Genomic DNA, 21,132 nt, shown 5'->3' with positions numbered 1-21,132 from the left:
TAATTGATATAATATATATATTATTTACTATTGTAATAATTAAATGTAATAACTGCAATGTATTTGGTACAATTTAGTTTATTCTAGCGTATTATTGAAAGTAAAATAAATTATTATAGTAATTAATAGGTAGCAATATAAATGATAATATTAAATACTTAGTTGTAATCTAAGCCGACGGTCTGTCTCCATTCAGAATCTCTTTCGTACCTATGCAATGATTAATCATTGAATTAAATGTAATTAATAATTAAATTAAATGACGGGGTAGGTATATTCGACACTAACTGTTCCTACGGCAGATTGTTTACCTACGTCCCCTATTTTTTAGTATTGCGGATAAATAATATTATAATATCAAAATACAGTAAGTAACAAACTTCAATAAATAATATTATGTTGTTTAAAATGTATTATTTTCTATATAAATAATAATTGTTTATATAAGGCTAGGCATTGGGACATTTTGTTATTACAGTATCAGTCCAATGATGCCCATTAAATATATAAAAATAAATTTTTCATGATGATATGAAAAAAAATAAAATAAAAAAAAGACCGACATTTAAAATGCTTTATGTGCTCATTTGGAATCAAACATCTCTCATTCCTGCAAGCCGATATTAATAGGATTGTCATTAAACGTAGAACTGCTGACTCCAACGGGTATGAGTAAATAAAATGATAGAATATTAAACGAGATTGCGTGCAATTAATATATTATAGTCGATAATCGACATCTATATTATTATGTCTTTATGACTCAGTGTACCGAAGAAAGCGTCAATCGACTTTACCGTCTAAACAAAGTTTTTTTTTTTTTGCCCGAGTTTTTAAAAAGTTCTGATACGGATGTTTAAATCTTGTTTGTACAATTTTTTTTTGTTTTTTGTAAGACTTTCGGTATTCGATTTCACGGATATATGATTGCAATTTCCAATGCAATATACTGTGGAGTAGATACTTTTATATGACCTTGTAAAACTACTATGTACCCAAAAATATCCGGTATCGTTAATAGGTTAATAGGTAAGCTCACTAACTGCTTCCTTGGGTATCGTATTATATGGTCTGTATTATCCACACGTACTAAACTATGTACCTAACTACAGCGGTAAGTCGACGGTACTGCGGTAGGTGGAAAACGTAAATAGGTACACAATATTTCTGTCACCTACCTATCAGTAGATATATTGGAAAATTATAATCGACAATCATATTTTTTTGAAGAAATAGGTACTGCGTGAGAATCAAAAATATTCTACTCTAAGATAATTAAATTATTGAGTTGGGAAAATGGTACCAGTTGTTTTCTTCTTCAAAAATGTCCTCTACGATAACAAGGGATCAATTGTTTTGTTTACAAGCATAATACTATATTTTCAATGAACAATGTGAAAAACAATAATACATTTTATCTAAATATCTAATTTACTTGATTAACGAATTTAATATATTTATAGCTCTGATCTCAAATGTATTGTTTAATTATTTCAGCAAAAATATTATTTTGTTTTGTACGTATTTATTTTTCTGTTTCTGTTAAGTTGTATAAGATTTGTGATCATTTTAAGCTAAGGCATTAGTATCTATTATTGTTATTTTATTTTACGAATTGTTAAAAAAATGTTAAACGTTTGTGAATGTTCGTTAATCGTTATTTCCTGTTGTGTCATTTGTCAGCAATTCTCTTCAGTTGAGTCAGCCAAAATATATTTTCAAAAAGCCCTGTAGGCATAATTAAATATACTTTCATAGGTACACACTACACATAATATTAAATAGTACCTATCGGGTTATCGGTTTAACGTAAGACACTCATTATTTCAAAAACTATAAACGTTTTTGATAATATTTTTTCACGTGACTTTATAAATAACTAAAAAACAATATTATTTTAAAAATGTTAAATGTTGTTTTGAGGACAATAACATGCATATTCAATTCCTTATTCCAAAGCAAAATATATTTTTGAGTATTTCTTTAAGTAGTAATTTAATTTTAAACGAGTAGTTTTTGAGCTATATGTATTTAATATGTTATATGCGCCGAGTGAAGTGCTACAGAGTGAAAGAGGTATTCCGATCATCAAAACTTTAAATACTTATAAATAATAAACTATTTCTAAGATAAATCACAGGGTAGTTCGCTCCCCGAACTCATAGTATATATAAAAAAAAGGTCAAGTGGAGGATCCATCGGCCCCCATATCAACCATCGCGTATATTCCCATATAGATACACAGTGTTACAGGCCACATTTTATTACCTACATGGCTACATGTTGTATATTATACGGAACACAACACGACTGTGAACTCGATTTGACGTAAGCCATATAGACTCCGGGTGCCTCAACCGCGGTATAAATTAGGTGACCGCGGTCCACATAGCGTACGCAAGTGCGAAACCATGATGATTTACGTCGTCAGTCGACGGTCATTCGGTCTGAGGAAAACGCGGTTGGTTCTGGTATTTTTCTCTGCACCCCTCGTTCGGCTCGGTTCTCTAACAATGATAGACATAGGTATAATAGTATATCAATACATCATCATGTCACACCTATATTATTCACAAGTTTCTTGTATGAATAGACGTATAGGTGTATAATAGTTATTTATACATTTCTAAATTCTACGACCTACCGTCGTTTGCGTTATCAGTGTATTATAATAGGTATACCAATATATTATTGTTTTTAATATTTACATTATATGTGGTGACTTTTAGGTGAATTTGTAAGATCCATATTGAACCTTACAAAATATTCACGATGACTTTTAGAATAACATATACATACGAAGTATTTTACTGTGGACTATCGTTTATTTTAGTTATTTTAGTTATTTTTATTACCATACATTTATAACGTGTGTAATGTAGCCGTATGACCGCATTAAACGACATATTTTGTTGACATTTTGTGAGAGAATGACTTCGGTCGTGATTTTATAATAACAAACACATTATCAATGGTAGACGCGAGGAATCATGAGTGACACTACGTTCATGAATATGTGGAATGTCAAGAAATTCAAGATACATCGTTGTATCCATGAATAAATTATATTTTCCGTGATGGCAATTTCCTTAAATTTCCTTTTCTTTTTTTTTTATTATCTGACGGGTTCGATGTTTGAGGTTTCTTATTATATATTGTAATGCAGTGCACTGGCCGCGAATAAATAGCCATAGGCTACACGTCCGGTTACCTTAATACTTCACGCGCACTATACCACTGATGTGTCCTGTGGGTAGGCTTTTGTATATTATGTGTGTGTATGAGTTTTATGTAAATGTGTAATGCGTGTATATTAACTTAACAGAAGTGAATTCGATCGCCGTGTGTTGTTGTATGTGTATGTGTACCTATGTGTGAAGAACTAAGAAATAAAATGGTATTCAGGAATTGGCTGCATTTTTGCATAATTAAGTAAACATAATGTATAATATAATTTATTATACATAGACTTTTGGGATCGACCGATAAAAAATAATGATTATAGGTACCTATAATAATAATAACAACTATGTGTTGCTGCTTATGACAGCAAGACAATAATAAATCAAATAACTCCCATCAACACAGAAAGAAAGGTAAATTTGCAGATAAGTACTCACAGCTTAACAACAATGACGGCAGTGGAGCGTAGACTGGCCAGCAGTCCCCTATTATAAAATTAAAATAATTGTATGTACACACACAATACTCTTCACTGACTATAAAAATATAGGTACCTATTATACTATTACCTACAGTTCATAAAATTAGTGTCGATATATGCCCACTTTAAAAAATACTTAAAGAAGCGTGGAAATTTGAGCTCACGACAATGTATTTTAACGAGGAAAAACAAACATTTTAATGTCAAAATAATTACGCCATTTTACAAATAATATTTTACTTCTATCGTTTAATATAAAATATTTATATTCAAAAATATAAAATAATACCAATTATTAATTATTAAGTTGGTTTATATTTTATATTTTTATTTTTAAAAAGACGAAAAAAAGAAATAAGTCATTAGTTGTATATTAAATAGTTATTTTGTATCACTAAAAAAGAGTGGTCTAAACTCTAATTTAAGGGAGGCGTGAGATTTTTAAAAATTTACAAGGGGGGCGTTGAATAACTGCAATAAAAAAAATATATATGTATACATTATCGCACAGCAGAACGATTTGCCCACGAACCATATTGAAGCACATCCAAACTAGATTTTTTATCTTTGTGAATTGCCGTAGCCGAATTGCACTTAAAACCAAGTTTCTTAAAACCGATTTTCATCCAAATACTGAAGGATTTAGTAGATTTTTAGGTAAAGCGCACAATGAGATGCTGGAACAAACATGACTACATGAGACATCTTGTATCATATTATATATAAATATAAAATAAAACTCTCAAGTCAAAAAACCCTATTATAGTATCCTATTTGAGAATATTCAATTCACGTTTCAACACGAGTTTTCTCTATTTCGTTCCTGAGTAAACCTTATCATCGAGTCCATTTCCATAGTAGTTTTCTCATATTTATGTATTATTTTTCAAATACCAACATTCCAATAATGAAGTTACGATCAAACGTATAGGTACCTACATCTATTTTATGAGTACATGATTAAATAACTGCTCTCATAATAATAATTAATATTTACATTTTGTGATTAAATATAATATTAAACATACAATGTATGAACCAAATTATACGTTATATGAGAAAATGTCTGAACCAAAATTAAACTTTTAAATCAAGAATTTTATCGATTTGTTCATGTGGACAATAAACACGACAGACGATTGTACAATAATATTTGAAATATAGAAATAAAACAAACATTTGATTGCGATTTGGATTTTTGATGGGGTGATCATTTTGTACCTACTCTAGTACTTGAATATAAGTATTATTACCCTTTAGTCGTAGTATACTAACACTAATGGTGACAGGTAAGTTTTATTAAATTGATTGGATTTATTCCCAGTACCTATTGTTGTCATAATATGACCTACTCGATTTTTACCAAAATGTTATTTATTTCTATATGATCTAAGCTCATACCTTTGAATTAGATCCATGATAAATAAATAGATTATACCTATTGATTATCTACGGACATTTCTACCGTAGCTTTAAGTCAATGGCGTTCACAAGTATATTATTGTTATTATAATGCAAGATAAACTAGATTTTGAACTTCTGATAATACGTGAAGTTAAAAATCCGCTACCGCGTGTGTGCAAGTTGTGCAACAGATATATTATATTATCATACATCGTCTCGTGATTCTTCGAGAGTTCATAGTCCGTAACGACATGGTTGCAGATGCGGCTTCATTTGTGAGTAATGGAGGACATCGGATGATAGCAATCTAGTTTATTCTATTTAAGTATATTATAATAGCGTATTTCGTGTGGCACGAAACATACTGTAGATGAATAGACGTAATAGCACAGTACATAATATTATTATGTAGGATCCGTCTCTATAACGTCTTTGGCTCTTTATAAACACGCTACGGATAAAAACAAATCAGCCATGTAACGGCTCTCTCAATTTCTCTTAGTCCACAGACTCATGTCCAGGACCACGTTCATTATTAATTAATCCAACGAGTAGGTTTTTTTTTCTGTGTCCGATCTCTTCGCATTTGTATTTTATATTTCTGACTTGTACTATATAAACTAGTTTACAACCATACATATTCTGACAAAATGTATGATTAAACTTTTAGCGTATAATACACTATTTATGGGCACCGACATGAACGAGTTTTCGATGCGTTTTCCGTAAGATATAGTAAGAATATAAATTATTTTCATAAACCAAGTAATGTTATTATTTATGAACTATATATCCCGGCCCGAAATAGTGTTGATGCGTTTGAAATCATATTGGTTATTAGATTATTCTACTGTTGAACCATGTTTCATTAGACATCCTACAATATGATCACATATAAATATTAAATACTCATTGCATAAAAGCTTAGACTATAACAAGTTAAATAAGTACAATAATAAATTAACTTCTTAAAGAGCTATATTCTATAGAAATATAAGTATAGAAAATCGTATATTGTAAATATGTTATGCGTAGTGCATTATTGTATTTGTATAAGATATTGTATTGTTTAATTTAATTAACGAATATATTATAGGCATTCGATATTTTTTCAAATCAAATATTTATTTTACCGTATTCACATTTCAATCTTTAAAATTAAAATGCATTAAAAAATATATTTTATAGGTCTATACGGTCTACTTAATATTTTAGTATTGCTTATACAATTATAAGATTCTTACTAACGTACATGATGACCTTATAATTTGGTAGAATGAGCTTTACATGTAATAATGTCATAAGTACATAGGTAAAATTTGTATAACTTACTATAAAAGTTTATCCTGGTGATTGATTGATGACAATTCTCAATCTACGATGGCCGACGAGTAGTAATAATATTACACAATAATCTCTATTTGTATTTCAATATTATAAATATGTACCACTAACGTTTTCGATAATGAAGACAGAAAAAAGGAATTATAATGTAACATTTGTAATCAAAGAACAATGACGTTATGTATAAATTTAAAAGTAAAAATGTTCTAAAGATACATATAAAATTAACTTAAATATATGAAGTCAACCAAAAAATAGAATAACTCAATAACGTTATAATATAATATCACATTTTGAACGTTTTTTTTTCAAATATAGCCCTGCATTACATACAGTATAATTTATTATTAATTAGACAGTAATTTTATGTTTTTTAACTAAACACTATGTTTCTAAAAAAATAAAAACAAATAATTTATTTTCATGAATTATTATTTAAAATATACCTATATTGATATAAGTCAGATAAAAATAAAAGTTTACTGCGATGTTATAAATAATCTTATACATCGTATTTGCAATATAATATATATTCAATATTGCTGTATTATAGTCATTAATCATAGTACCTGCACTTTTTATTCTGAAAAAAAAAAATCTTTGCATTTTAGACTCTGAGTAAAACAAATAATTTGTTGGTGTTATAATGTTTTTTTTTTTATTTATGAATGTTATCTTTTTTTGTGAGCACTTTCCTTTTCAGGTAAATGTATTATTTTTTTCATTTGTTATCAAAGCTTTCTACTATCGTGCACCGAGGTGAAACCGAACAAGTTAAACTAATATCCTGTCCGAGCTTTTTCATCATTATATATCACTGAAAAACTTACTTTGTAGAAATTTAAATTTGACTTATGTAGCAAAAATATTACTGTCATTCGAATAATAATATATAAACATATTAACATATTTAATGACTAAGCTAAATAATTTGAATGGCGATAACAAAATTCACTAAAATTATCTATTATAGCTGATTATTTTTAGATTCCCCGTAAACTACTATTAATATTGAGAGTGCAGACAATGCTTGTTTGAAAATTAACTCAGATATAAAAATTCGTGGTTCTTGGATTTTTTATAAATTTCAATTTCTCACAACATCTAAAGAACCTTGAGACTCTAGCTTTGACACTGATATAGTGATACCATCGTAAATATTCGTTTGTCAACAAATATGGACTTATCATAAATTATAATGCAACTATCGTTGAATAATAATACCCTGCATATAGTTTAAATTCATTAGTGCATATAATACGTATATACTCAATTTCGCCAATTAAAATGTTAAGACCATTAACATAATACCATACCTATATCTACTTGTATTTATATGTGTACTAATACTGAAGCAAAATGGTATTTCATCTGAAATAGTTAAATGTTAAAAGTGAATTTCGTTCTATCTTTAAGATAAAAATATTATGAGATTAAAATAGCATTAATCATTATAATATATTAGATGACTTACATTTATACAGTCACGATTTATATGTCTTTATTTAGTACAAGAAAAAATTTATAATATATAGTATTAAATACAAAACATTTTTTTGATCCATGTAAGAAGGGCTTAGGTCAATATTTGACATATTTTTTTTATTAATATTTATTATTTTTTCTTATGCCATTTTTTCATTTTGTGTTATACCTACTGAATATTAAAATATCTTAAGTCACTAAAATGTACTTTTTGTTGGCAAAAAGGCATAAGATTATAAAAAGACTTAAGCCATTTAGAACCAATATATTTTTCCCCAAATATTGATATATGTGACTTGTGTTAAGCCGTTTGAATACACCGGATATTTTATTTTTGTTTGTCATAAGACATTATTTCTATCTTATTGGAAAAGTTTTTGTATCATACAAAGTTGAGTTTTTAAATGTATAATTTTATATTTATAACATCGATAATCGAGATAAATAAGTATAGTTATTAAGATATACACACTATAATAATATACCTATTTGCAAGTAGGTTAGGTTAGGTTACTTATCTACTAATGATAGCGTTGATTTATTTTTTATCTAGGTACTTTTATGATTTGTACCTACGTAATTAATTGTATCTTTAATTTGGACGTATTATTATTTTGTTGTTTATGTTATTAGAATAATACTTCATTAACATGTTTATTGATATATCATTCTTAATAATTGTAATTTATTGATTATAAGTTATTTAGTTAATTATAAATTATCATATTTTACGAGATTATAAGTCCTTTATAGTTTAAATTTAGTTTGTAGTTCTTAATTCGTGGTCTCACTCATATATAAAGTGACATAGATCACTCACTCATAGAAAAATGGAAAACAATTAGTACTATTCAACCTGCACATCCAAGAGATTGAGCTACATTCATAACTATACTATTTTTGATAAAACAAGCTCTCGAAAATGGCGGACATTGAAGAATTGGTATTTTAGTATTATTGGTATTGCAAATAGGTAACTGTCGAACACGTTAAAAATGTATGCAAGTGCTATTTTTAATGAGTTTTATTTAGAATTGTAATTTGAATGACTTGTTTATTTATTATTGGATTAAAATGTGATATTATTACAACACAACTGACATAACTAACAGGTGTCATACACTCATATCGTGACCAAAGCGAGGCGAGTTCTTAACACTCGGTCACGACTGTATTGTGCGTGGATTTCTTTGATATTGATACTATAATATTAGGTACCATTTAATTACCCATAACTTAATTATGGCGTATAGCATACACAATATTATTAGTCATTTATGGTTTAATAATTCTTGCTGATATACGCTATAATATTATATACGATCGCGACGGTCAGTGTTACAGTGCCGACGTTTGACATTCGTTCAATCGACATTAATTTAATATAGTACGCATGATACCCGAAAAATCAGTGCACGCTGTACGCACGACATATAAGGGGGGTGTGCAATTGAACATGAAGTTGACACCAAAAACGACCCTTCCGGACAATTTATGAGACCCCTATCAGAGTATATAGCCGGTTGCGCGAAGCCCTCTCCGCCGAAATTGATTTATCTCTGGCAATGCCGACATAGCCAAAAATTCCAACTCGTTATTGCCCCCATAATAATATATAAACCACACATTTATTACGCTTTACATATTACATGAATACAAATATCCACACAATATATGGATATTGTTTCAATGGTAGTCTCAATACAATTCATTAATAATTAATCTACTCAGCTGTGTGTCACACGAGTTGATGGTTTTTTTTTTTTGAACTTTATTCATTGACGACTTTTCTATTAAGTTCCAGGTTAAACGTAATACGACATCCCTGACAGTAGGTAACATTTCTCAGATTACTTTACGGACAAATTTAATTACACCACATCCCAGCACTCTTTCCCAACACTACCCCCAAACCCGAACACGCTGTTTGTTTATTTTAATTTATTTTTCACGGTTAAATCAATTCCGTTATAACTTAGTACAATCAGGAGACCTGCAAGCTGCAGACTTGAGTACCTATATAATTTGTATAAAGAAAAGAACCTTTCCACCACGTTCTTGTACAATTCATTGCATGGTTCGTTCTATTAAATAATTGTAACTCTTAAATGGTTAAAATGTGATTACTATATAAATGTGTATTGTGTATTCTAAAAAAACTCATTTTTATACTTATTTTAAATTAGTTTACAATGTGCATTACTTCTAGTTCCATATTTTCTTTTTTACATCAAAAATAAACTACATAATACCTAGATGCTTTAATTAAACAATATAATATAGTTCTTATTCTTAAATAATTTACTGTATAATAATGTAAAAAAATATAATTCAATTATAAAATGGGTTTGAGTTGTCATGTTATGAAATTGTGTCAAAATTCGAACTTTAAATGCTTATAAAAAAAAGTTGTGTCTATCTATTTTTAATATTTTCCAGCTACTATTGTAACAATATATCAGGAGCCTTGCATTAAATTTTCACGCTTTTTTACCCAACAAAAAACATTTTATTGATATTTATAGAAAAAAAACTGACAATGTCCGTAAACAGCTCAAAAAGAGTCAAAATATTTTTAAAATTTTATAGTGTATAGAAAATGAAAATGTAAACATTCAGAAAAATGTTCATGTACCTACAGTTATTTGTTTTTGAATAACAATAAAATAACAAAACCGCTACATGAGAAATCGAGTGAATGTCCAATATCGTAAAAATATAAATTTCAAACGCTCATAATAATTTTATTTGATTTGCTTGTAGCCATTTTTTTTTCTTTTTTGATTAAGGTAGACAAACTTATGAGGAATCTTGTATTACATTTTAAAATCTTAGATTTAAAAGAAAAATTTCTAGAAATTCTCAACTCAAAATAATTTGCTAATTTAAATATATTTTAACTTTAAATGATTATAAATAAAAACTTTAACTAAGAATTTTAATAATTTTCAAATATTATTGTATCAATATAGTGGGAGCCTTGTATTAAATTTTCAAGCTTTTTTACCCAACAAATAAAGTTTTATTGACATTCATAGAAAAAAAGACTAATACAAATGGAAACAGAAAATGTTCCTAAACAGTTCAAAACAAATAAAAATATTTTTAAAATGTTATCCTGTATATAAAATGCAAATATAAACAACCAATGAAAATTTCATGTATATACGTTAATTTTTTTTTTAGAGTTACACCAAAAACCAAATGATTTTGTGTAAAACCGATTTTGCGTGAAAATTCCCGTTTTTCCTTAATTTGTATGTTGTTTTCCCGGCACTTTTGAAAACTATTGAGAATTTTAAAATTTTACCTCACGAATGCACCAACTATATTCACTTTCTCATCGAACAATATACTGTTGAAAAAAATCGAAGCAGTTTTACTGCCCCAAACCGTGATGACAGACACGAAAACAAAACAAAAATGAAAAAAACACACATCATTGTAAAATCAATACATTCATCGCTCCGCTCCGCTTAGAATCTAAAATATTGAAATAAATTATGTATGAGATTCAGGGCTAGGTTTTGAAAAAAATGTTCGTATAACGTTTTAATTCTTTCCCTTTTAAACTAAATTAACAGAGGTACCCTTTGTTATTAACATATACCTATTTTAAGGGTAAAAAGTAACGTTTGCGTTTGTGTTGTGAATTGTGTTATATAATTATAATCCATTGAACTATAGTTGAACGACTTATGACGTAGATAGGTACAGGAGTACAGGACAAGCGTAAAACTTGACTCCTCGATGATGTGAATCCGGCGATGAACCTTCCGATCACTATAGCATAAGATTTTTGAGCAGCCTCGTTTTCCGGTCACAGTCGATATTGCGTGCTTATTATATTTTCTGAAAACGTCACGTGTGATAAGACAATAACAACAAGTAAATAGTATGCTAAATAGTTATAAATTATTAAATGACGAAATGTCTTAATATTCATTTAATAATATTTTTGATGTTTCTAATTTTCCATGCCCATTTTATACAACCAAAATTGAATATTGTTATAAAAAAAATACCACCTATATTTGTTTGAACTGTTATTTGACAGAAAAATTTGATTGATTACCCATACATTATTATTTATGGTTTTAGCTAATACGTTACAATATTATAAGATACCAATTGTATATGGATTCATATTATAGTAAATCCAATTAAAATTATCAATTAAGTGATATATTTTAATTATTTTTTATAAAAGTAGGTATAGATAAATATTATATAAGATAATATTATGTTTTTTTTTTAAAGATATTTTATTAAATGCTGTTTTTTTTATTGAGCTTGAGCCGGCAACTTCGGTCATTAGCTGTTGGTTATTTTGTTTGTTTGCAGGTTGATAGTAGGAAAAGGAACGGTTGAAAATACGTTTTGTATGTGGGGCAAGGTTTCGTTGCTAAAAATCCCTTGCGGTCACCCATCCGGTAACTAGCATCGTCGGCCGATACGTACACTCGGTGCGTTTCCGCAGTCGAGTGTACGCACTGCGCCACACCAAGCCACTAAATGCAGTTCACATTCCTCTTAAACCTATTTAATCTTTATTATGGGTATCTTCTATAAACAATAAATGTATAGGTATACTAGTATAATTTTTAATTTGGTACGTAGATAATATTTTTGTCTACAATCAAGCGTTATAAACTATTATAATCGAAACATGATCCAGATGTGGCTTATCTCGTTTTACCCACTTACCGTTATATTATTTTTCAATGTTTGTTTTATATTATTATTTCATCTAATTTGCTATAATTATATAAAAGAAGAATAATTCAAGTGTTTTAATTTTCTGGGTGTAAAGTAATGTATAAAGTAAAAACGGTGTACGGATATTCTCTGCGCGCGCTCTTTTCGAAAACGTAAACGTGTATTTCGAATTGATGTTCTATTTATAATTAATTTATTAACATCTTCACCTAATGCTTCTGCTGTTGAAATTAAAATGTGAACGGCATCTCTGTCGCTAAGCTTGCATTTATCTTATGCAGATGCAAGTTTCGATGTGATGAAATTAATATTTCCTCTATTTGGTTGTTTAAAGCACTTTGTAGATGGACCGGGCTTGCAAACTCACAAAATGTTGTCTCGTTATCGGTGTCCTGGTATATTTAGCGTAATTTTATATCAACAAATATATTTTTACTAACAGTCTAATGTTAATATTTACTTTTCGACAAAATAAATAATATTTTTTTTTGCAAGATTTGTGTAATTATTATTTTTTAAATATAATGTTCGAGATAAATATTAAGTTTATGAAAAAATGTTTAATATTATAAATAATATAAAATATTTTTCTTAACAAATTATGTATTATCGTTTTTTGCTTTATAGAACCATTATTTAATATACTATGCTTAAAATCTAAGAAAAATATGCTATTTTCATAAAAAAACAGATATAGAGAATTTCAACTCTTTTGTGGCACGGGTCTACCTTGTTCAATTCACATGGAACTTCTTGTACATCGTTTTTAAGTGTATTCAAATATTATTGAAAAGTATAATTTAAGAAAAGACATAATTAGAAATTCATACCTTATAGACTGGGACCACCCTAGTGTACATAATATTGTTACAATATAAGTTATAATATTATACTTACACACTATAGATGTATATAATCGGGGCATACGTGGTTATCGCACCGACATAATAAAATGTATTGCGAGACAAATCGAACCGGACTTGGGTTAAACATGTATGAAGGTTCTTTCCGCCAAACATCAAAATAATCTATTGCCACAAGTCCACATCCATAGCACCATATACAGACGTCAGATCAAATAATAAAACCCCAGAGAACATATCACTTGCTAAAATTATTTTGGAGTAGAATTTATACTATGATTTTCTAACTATCGTTCACAATTGGTACCTAACTATTGTAGACTGAGAAAAACTATGCATGTTATAACGTGATGTGTCATAATATTATCTTACGTTCATGATAATTTTCGGGTAATTTATAATCCAATCACCACGTCATACTTACCATATATTTCTCAGTAGAAAATTGGTTATTGATTGTACCTACTTTAAATAGATCATTAATTATTTGGTTTTAACACGTTTTCACAAGGAATAACAGTTGGAAAGCGCTCCAATTTACGCCACATTCGTTTTCCATTAAAAAATCAATTTTTGATTGAATTGCTATAATTTAAAAAGAATCAATGTTAGAGATTTGAAACTTTTACCAATTATTAATAAAATCCATAAAAAATACAATTAAAAAATTGGCTGTTTTTATGATCTTGTTTTCATATATATATAATATATATAATAAATTCAAATTATTCTAAAACCATGATATGCATACTAATATCGTATACCTAAGTATAATAACAAGACTAGTAACAACTATAATAATGACTTATAAGATTTTAAAATTTATATTTTTTTAAAATAAATTTTTATTATAATATATTTTGATTGTCTAAATTACGAATGTATATAAATAAAAATTCAACACAACCTATAAGATTTATGGATAAATAAAATTACATTTATAATTTATGTAAATACTATATTATTAACATAAAGTAAAAAAAAAAACAAATGATTCCTTGCTTGTACTTTATATTATAATGCAACTTGAACTAAAATATAAATCTGTTGAATAAAAATACGTGTATAAAGATACAAATATTATACCAAAATTGTATGTATTATAAAAAATATGAAACACAGATAATACCTGTTTTAAATTTTTAAATCTTCTTTCTGTCACATGGGCTGGCATTATTACATACTTCAGTAGTTCAGTGGAAACGTGTGGTGTATGTTTGTTTAGACCTTTTTTCCGTGGAATATAGGTAAGTATATAACTCCACATGGGGTAGCTTATTTAGTTATTTGGTGTGTAAATATTGCATTTTACCTTCAGCCATTCCCATTATTATAATCAAATGGCGTGTTTAAACTAAAAGAACTACGTGCATTTTAGTATAGTATTAACAATTTGAATACATGCAACATGCATTTTTTTATTGTACCTACAATGACAACGTTAGATATTAGTGACATAGATAATTTTAGAATTGTCTCTACAATTAAAAAATAAATAAATAAAACAGGGAAGTTCATTAAAGTTTAGAAAATTTCAATGTTATCTCGTAATTTCGTAAGTCACTGTTGTAGTTGATGAGGTAAATTTAAATTCAATGGTGATCATTGCATACTAAAGTAAAAACTATTCTGAGCATAGACGGTGCGCACTGTAAAGCTTCTACTTCCAATGATATTTTATGATTTATTCATATTATTTACCATGAGTGATTTTAAATAATTGTATTTAACAATAATATTGATATTAGTTATTTGTTTTAGATTCTAGGCAATTTCGGTTTTTAATGTAACTCAATCACTTTTTTTTTAATTCTAGTAAGAATAACTTATAGACATTTGTAATTAATTTTGAAGACTTAAGTACTAAAATTACACATTTAATCATATTAAATATGATATTATAATATATGATATATTTATATAATTATATAAACACGAATATTATTTAACTAAGTATAAAATAATTTTGGTGATTTTGACCAATTTTGTCAATATATTTTGAAACAATTTTAGTTGAAAGAACAACTTGCGTGGAACTTTGTATTGGATGTCCATGCTTTTTTTACATAGAAAAAAATTCTATCAATGTATATCAAAAATAAAAAAACTAAAAGTCCATAATTAAATACTTCTATCGTTTTTATTTTTGGATCCCCCAAGTACTAACTAGATCCAGAAACTACCCTTTGTTGATGTTTGAAGCATATTTTGATGATGGACTCACAAATAATAGAAACACAATGATTGATTTATTTTCACAAAAAATGTTATTACCTACCTATTTCCTTGGTAATTAACTTTATAGTTTATACTTTATAGTAGGTACGCACTACCTACTTATTATGCAATGTAAGCATTTATAATTATAATTTTACAATAGAGTATTATTATCATATTATTGCCCAATGTTTTAAACTTCTGGAAATATTTTTTTTCAAATTATGCTATTGGGATACATTGGAAAGTGGTAATTTTAAACATATCCATAAACCACTAAACTTGTTGTCTTATTCAAGAAGTCTACTCTGTATTCAACCCTCTTACGGAATGTCGAAAAACATGTAAATAATTCAAAACACTTTCGAAAAAGTAAACAAGATGAAACAAATATTTAAATTATGACATGAAATAAATCTCTTTTGATATATTATATCAAAGTTTAAGATCCAAGTTAGACAAATGTATCCAAAATCAGTAATTGTTTTTAAAATTATTTTTACTATTTCTTTTATTTTACATTGTTAAAATCAAGTAGTTTGTAAAAAGTTTGAGATTTATGATTTATCATATTTCTGAACACATTTATTTAATATTTTCAACTGTTAAAACATTTAAAAAAAGTTTGAAAAATGCCAAAATACTTACGTTAATATTACCTACGATTAACGAATATCGTTATTTATACATGTATGCATAATCGAATGTAATAAATAACATCGTTTAAGCATCTGATAAAATTAAACGTTTGTGTGGGTGCCTGAATATAAAGTAAATATATATTTAAAAACTATAAAGTTTATGCGTCTATTCAGCCAGTTAATAATTTATTACTTAACAATTTACCATTTATTGTAATTAATTTCGTACACATTCCAAATCTGTCACAACTAATTACAAAATAGTCAACATTTTTCCTCGACTAATTCAATACTTATATAAAGATAAAAGTATAAATTATATTCTGCTAGAAAGTGAGTGGTTTTTTGGGGGATCTTCTTAAATGAATCGAACATAGCATAGATATAGAGCGGTAATAACCCGGTTTGAATTGGAGGCAATACCAACAATATATTATATAGGTATACCTACTATAATTTACTAGAGTAGGTACAAGACTATAATAATATAAAAGTGTAATTTTCTCCTTTTTTTCTATTTTATTTACTATATAGGTACCGAAAATTTCGTTGATGGAAAAACTAATTAAATGTGCTACCATATTATAGCCTAGAGGTTGTCGTCTCGTTAACTCTTTGTAGGTTCACTCTGCTATTCCTTTAGATTCATAATAATGTGTCTAATATGCGAGTATATGCTTGGGTGTACGAGTACATTCACGTATAAAACCTTAGCCGTAGCGGATGCGGGTATAGCAAGAATATAGGAGGAGGAGGGTAGAGAAAAAATACTACAATGCGTTAACGTTATTTTGGCCGAGTCGTATGGTTGATCCGTTGCCAAGACTATTAAACATCGCAGGGTTCTGTAACGAGCTCTGAGTTAACCTCATCAGAGGGCTCGAGGAAAAAAATGAGAAAAAACAAACCTAATCTAAAAGAACAAAAAAAAAAAAAATGGGCTGTTGTTGTGTTGTTTGCAAATGTTAAAAATTTTTTTTTTTTGATTATTATTATCACTATTAGTTATATTTTTTGCTTTTCAATTATGCGGAGAACGTGATATAAGCCAATATGAATTGAGGTCTGAGTATATAATATAATTGTAATTTATCGTTATTCTCAATTTTATTATTAGCTAGTCCACGCCAACTGCATTAATTCAACATTTTTTTATTTCATGTCCCTCCTTCTCTCCCTCTCACTCTATCTCTCTCTCTCTTTCTTATTTTCATTCGTCTTTCGCCGTCAAAGACACCTTTAATAAATCATAATAAGGTTTTTAAATCCATTATTAGTACAGCTGGGGATGTTGACTGTTGAAAGTATATTATTATTATAGCTTTGTTTTTGTTTATAAAAATAATTTGATATTTTGATGTATTAATCATAACCGAAATTAAGTGTTATTACAATAGTTATGTACAGTGGGTTATTATAGTAGTAGCTAGTTGTGTGCGTCTGCAGTGACTTGAAATATTCTCTATATACTCATATTATAAGTATTTAATAGACATGACACTATAAATTATAATTTTCTATATATTTTTGCTCCTTTTGTGATATTTATAGGTATTTGAAATGTTCCTGATAATTTAATACAAGGGTTTTCATAAGTTGTCTTCACTGGAAATTTATAGAAATGTTTTCTAAAAAATAGTGATGTAAATAGAAAATAAATGTTATTATATTTTGTTTTAATTTTTTTTGTGATAAAATAGCAATACTGCGAAAGATACACTACAGTTAAATATTAAATATTAATAGGTAGATACTTAACTTACTATTTTCACTGGTTTTTTATATTAGCATTTTCTATACACGATACCATTTTAAAAATATTTTTATTTGTTGTAAACCGTTTACAGACATTTTTAGTTTCCATATTTTGTAGTTTTTTTTTCTATGAATGTCAATAAAATTGTATTTGTTGGGTAAAAGGTTGAACATTCAATACAAGGCTTCTAATATATTGTTACAATGACAGTTGAAAAATATTAAAAATACAGTCACAATTTTTTTTTATAAACATTTAAAGTTTTGATTTTGACAAAATACTTAAAAATCACAAAAATGTGCAAATTATTTCAAGTTTGAAATTCATAAGATTTTTTGTTTTTAAAAATAAAATTTGAAAATTGAATTAAAGATTCGTCATACGTTTGTCTACCTTTATCAAAAAAAATTTCTACCTGAAAGTCAAATTAAATTTTTATGAACGTTTGAAGTTCAAATTTCTACAAGGTTGGATCTACAAGCACTCGATTTCTCATGTATTGATTTTTTATCTTGTTTTAATATTCAAAAACGAAGAACTGTAGATACTTGAAATTTTCACCACATGTTTATTTTATCAAATTCTTGTAATTGATAACATTTTGACTTGGTTTGAGCAGTTTACGAGCATTATAAATTTTCATTTTTTTTTAGTTTTTTTTTGGGGTCATAAACCCATTTCCCACCTTTCTTTAAATTATAATTGCTAATACTTGAAAATGTAATACGAGTTTCCTCATAAGTTTTTCTTGTAGAACTCTGAAAATCACATAAACGCATATTTACAATCTTATATAATAGACGTTTCTTTTCAAGTTCTATTTTCGACGAAATCGGATATTTAACTAAAAATAGGGGCTTGAAAGTTTTTGCTACTATCTACGTTTATAAATTATTATTTAATATTTAATCTACACAATGAAATTTGTATTATATTTAGATGAATTTAAAGCTATTTATACTACCAATCTAATCACGCAGTACTACAGTAGGTACGACGGTTAATTGCTTTGTAAGTTATAGTATAACAGCACGTAATATTATATGAAATAATATTACAATAATTATAAAAAATGTGTGATTGGTTTTTAGCAAAAATATTAGTTTAAACTAGGTACCTACAATTTTACAAACCTAATTAAGCCTTGATTACTCAACCATTTCTCGTTTGAAAATTGAACCCTATTAAAAAAATATACTCAAAGTAATAACCAATGGGCAATGAGAATGAAGTAATTAATAAACTTTTTTAAAAACGTTATACATCATTGTATAAAATAAATGTATGTATTGTACAAATTCTCATCACTACGTGTTAGGTATTTAATGGACGTAGGTACCTACTATCATACAGGAAAGCGTAATTTTTTCTTCTATAACACATCACTCTTAACAAAATATATGAAAATATTATTTTGATATAGGTACATTTATAATATAGGTTTAGAATATTAAAATTTAGAGGAACTTTATCATAATATGTACCTATATAGTATACTATGTACAAACAAATACTACAAGTATAACTGAAATACATATTTTTACCTATAACTTTATTTCCTATTAATGCATACCATGATCATCGACCCTGGGAGTCAGTAGACGTATTAGTTCATTAAATTTCTAGTTTGAATTATCTCTTATAAACTATATCAGACATAACTATATACAAACATTAATAATATAGATATGAGTAAGTAACGAGAATCTAATTAATATTATTAAACTATTTTCAAATTTGTGGGATTTCTATAGTAAATTATTAAAATCATAACAATAATTGTTATAAATTGTGGAATTGTTGTATTAATTCTAAATTGTGTAAATAATAATAATAATATATATAATAGAATAATTCGATTAATGGTAATGAAATCGTAAAAAAATGCAAAAATTCAGATGTCAGAAGTGGGATTCGAACCCACGCCCACAGAGTGGACTGCGACCTGAACGCAGCGCCTTAGACCACTCGGCCATCCTGACGATGTTGTAAATTGTATTTATGTTTGTTATTTAAATAGATACTGAAACTTAAGTATTCAATATCAATGATTTTTATACAGATGTATTACATAAATACTTAGTATTTACTATTTAGGCAGGTAAATTATTAATTTAATTTTAATTCTTATGATTTTTATATAATTTTAATAATTAGCAAGTGATGTTAACATTATGCTAACTTTGTACCTAGGTACTAGGTAGCCCGGTGCTACCATACAAACATTAGGAAATCCCATAAGATTAACTTACCTAAATTAGAGTGAGGTAGCTAATATACAGGATGCAAGGGTGTAACAGGAAGACATGGCAAATTAAATAACTTTTGTTCTAATCAATATTTTTTTTTTTATTTTTAATTTGTTGACTTTTGCGCTACACACATATTAAAATATTGGTAAAATTTTAATTTTTAAACTGAAAATAAAAAAATTTAAACCTAATTTTTGTTTTTAATTTTAAAATAGCCAAGTAATTGTAAATCTGGTTTTAGAAAATGTTTGATTGTAAAAACATTCATATAAATCAAGTCGTTTATTTTTTTACGATTTTTTAAAATGTTAAATTAGTAACTCATAAAAAAGTAATAACTTTTTAAAAAAATATTTAGATTTTAAAAAGATCATATTTAAAAATTCTCATAAAATATTTAAAAAAGTTTATATTATTTGAATTATTTAAAATGTTTTTTATACGACTGGATCAACGTTGTTTAATAAAAATAATGGAATTTCAAAAATTGTGAAAAAAAAAATTACACGAATAAAATAAATGTTTTTACAATCAACATTTTTCTAATATTTTTTTTCAAATCATCAATATACCCTTTTATATTCTAAGCGCATTATTATAGGACTTTATAAAATATATTTTATTATTTAAACTCTTTATTTTTTTTTTATTGGGTAACCCGCGGCAACATAGGCTATTGGGTGTGGGGGAGGGCACTGTAGGTTTTTAAATTGGGTAGGTTGGTTAGGTTAGGTTAGTGTGTGTTGTGTTTTGGCATAATTTCTAATGGGGCACCCGTAGGTTTCTG

The 21,132-nt window shown here is 27.3% G+C and overlaps 1 protein-coding gene and 1 non-coding gene across 2 annotated transcripts in view; one reads left to right on the top strand and one right to left on the bottom strand.

The window, feature by feature from the left end:
* Nucleotides 1-21,132, top strand: part of LOC132943702 (uncharacterized) — a 263,660-nt gene that overhangs the window by 106,024 nt on the left and 136,504 nt on the right. The window lies entirely within an intron of this gene.
* On the bottom strand, nt 19,993-20,075 carry Trnal-cag (transfer RNA leucine (anticodon CAG)). The gene has a single exon. It is a non-coding gene; the product is annotated as a tRNA-Leu (tRNA).

The sequence above is a fragment of the Metopolophium dirhodum genome, chromosome 4 (assembly GCF_019925205.1).
Source record: "Metopolophium dirhodum isolate CAU chromosome 4, ASM1992520v1, whole genome shotgun sequence".
NCBI classification, from domain to species: Eukaryota; Metazoa; Arthropoda; class Insecta; order Hemiptera; family Aphididae; genus Metopolophium; species Metopolophium dirhodum.
This window is presented reverse-complemented; position numbering and strand designations above follow the sequence as displayed.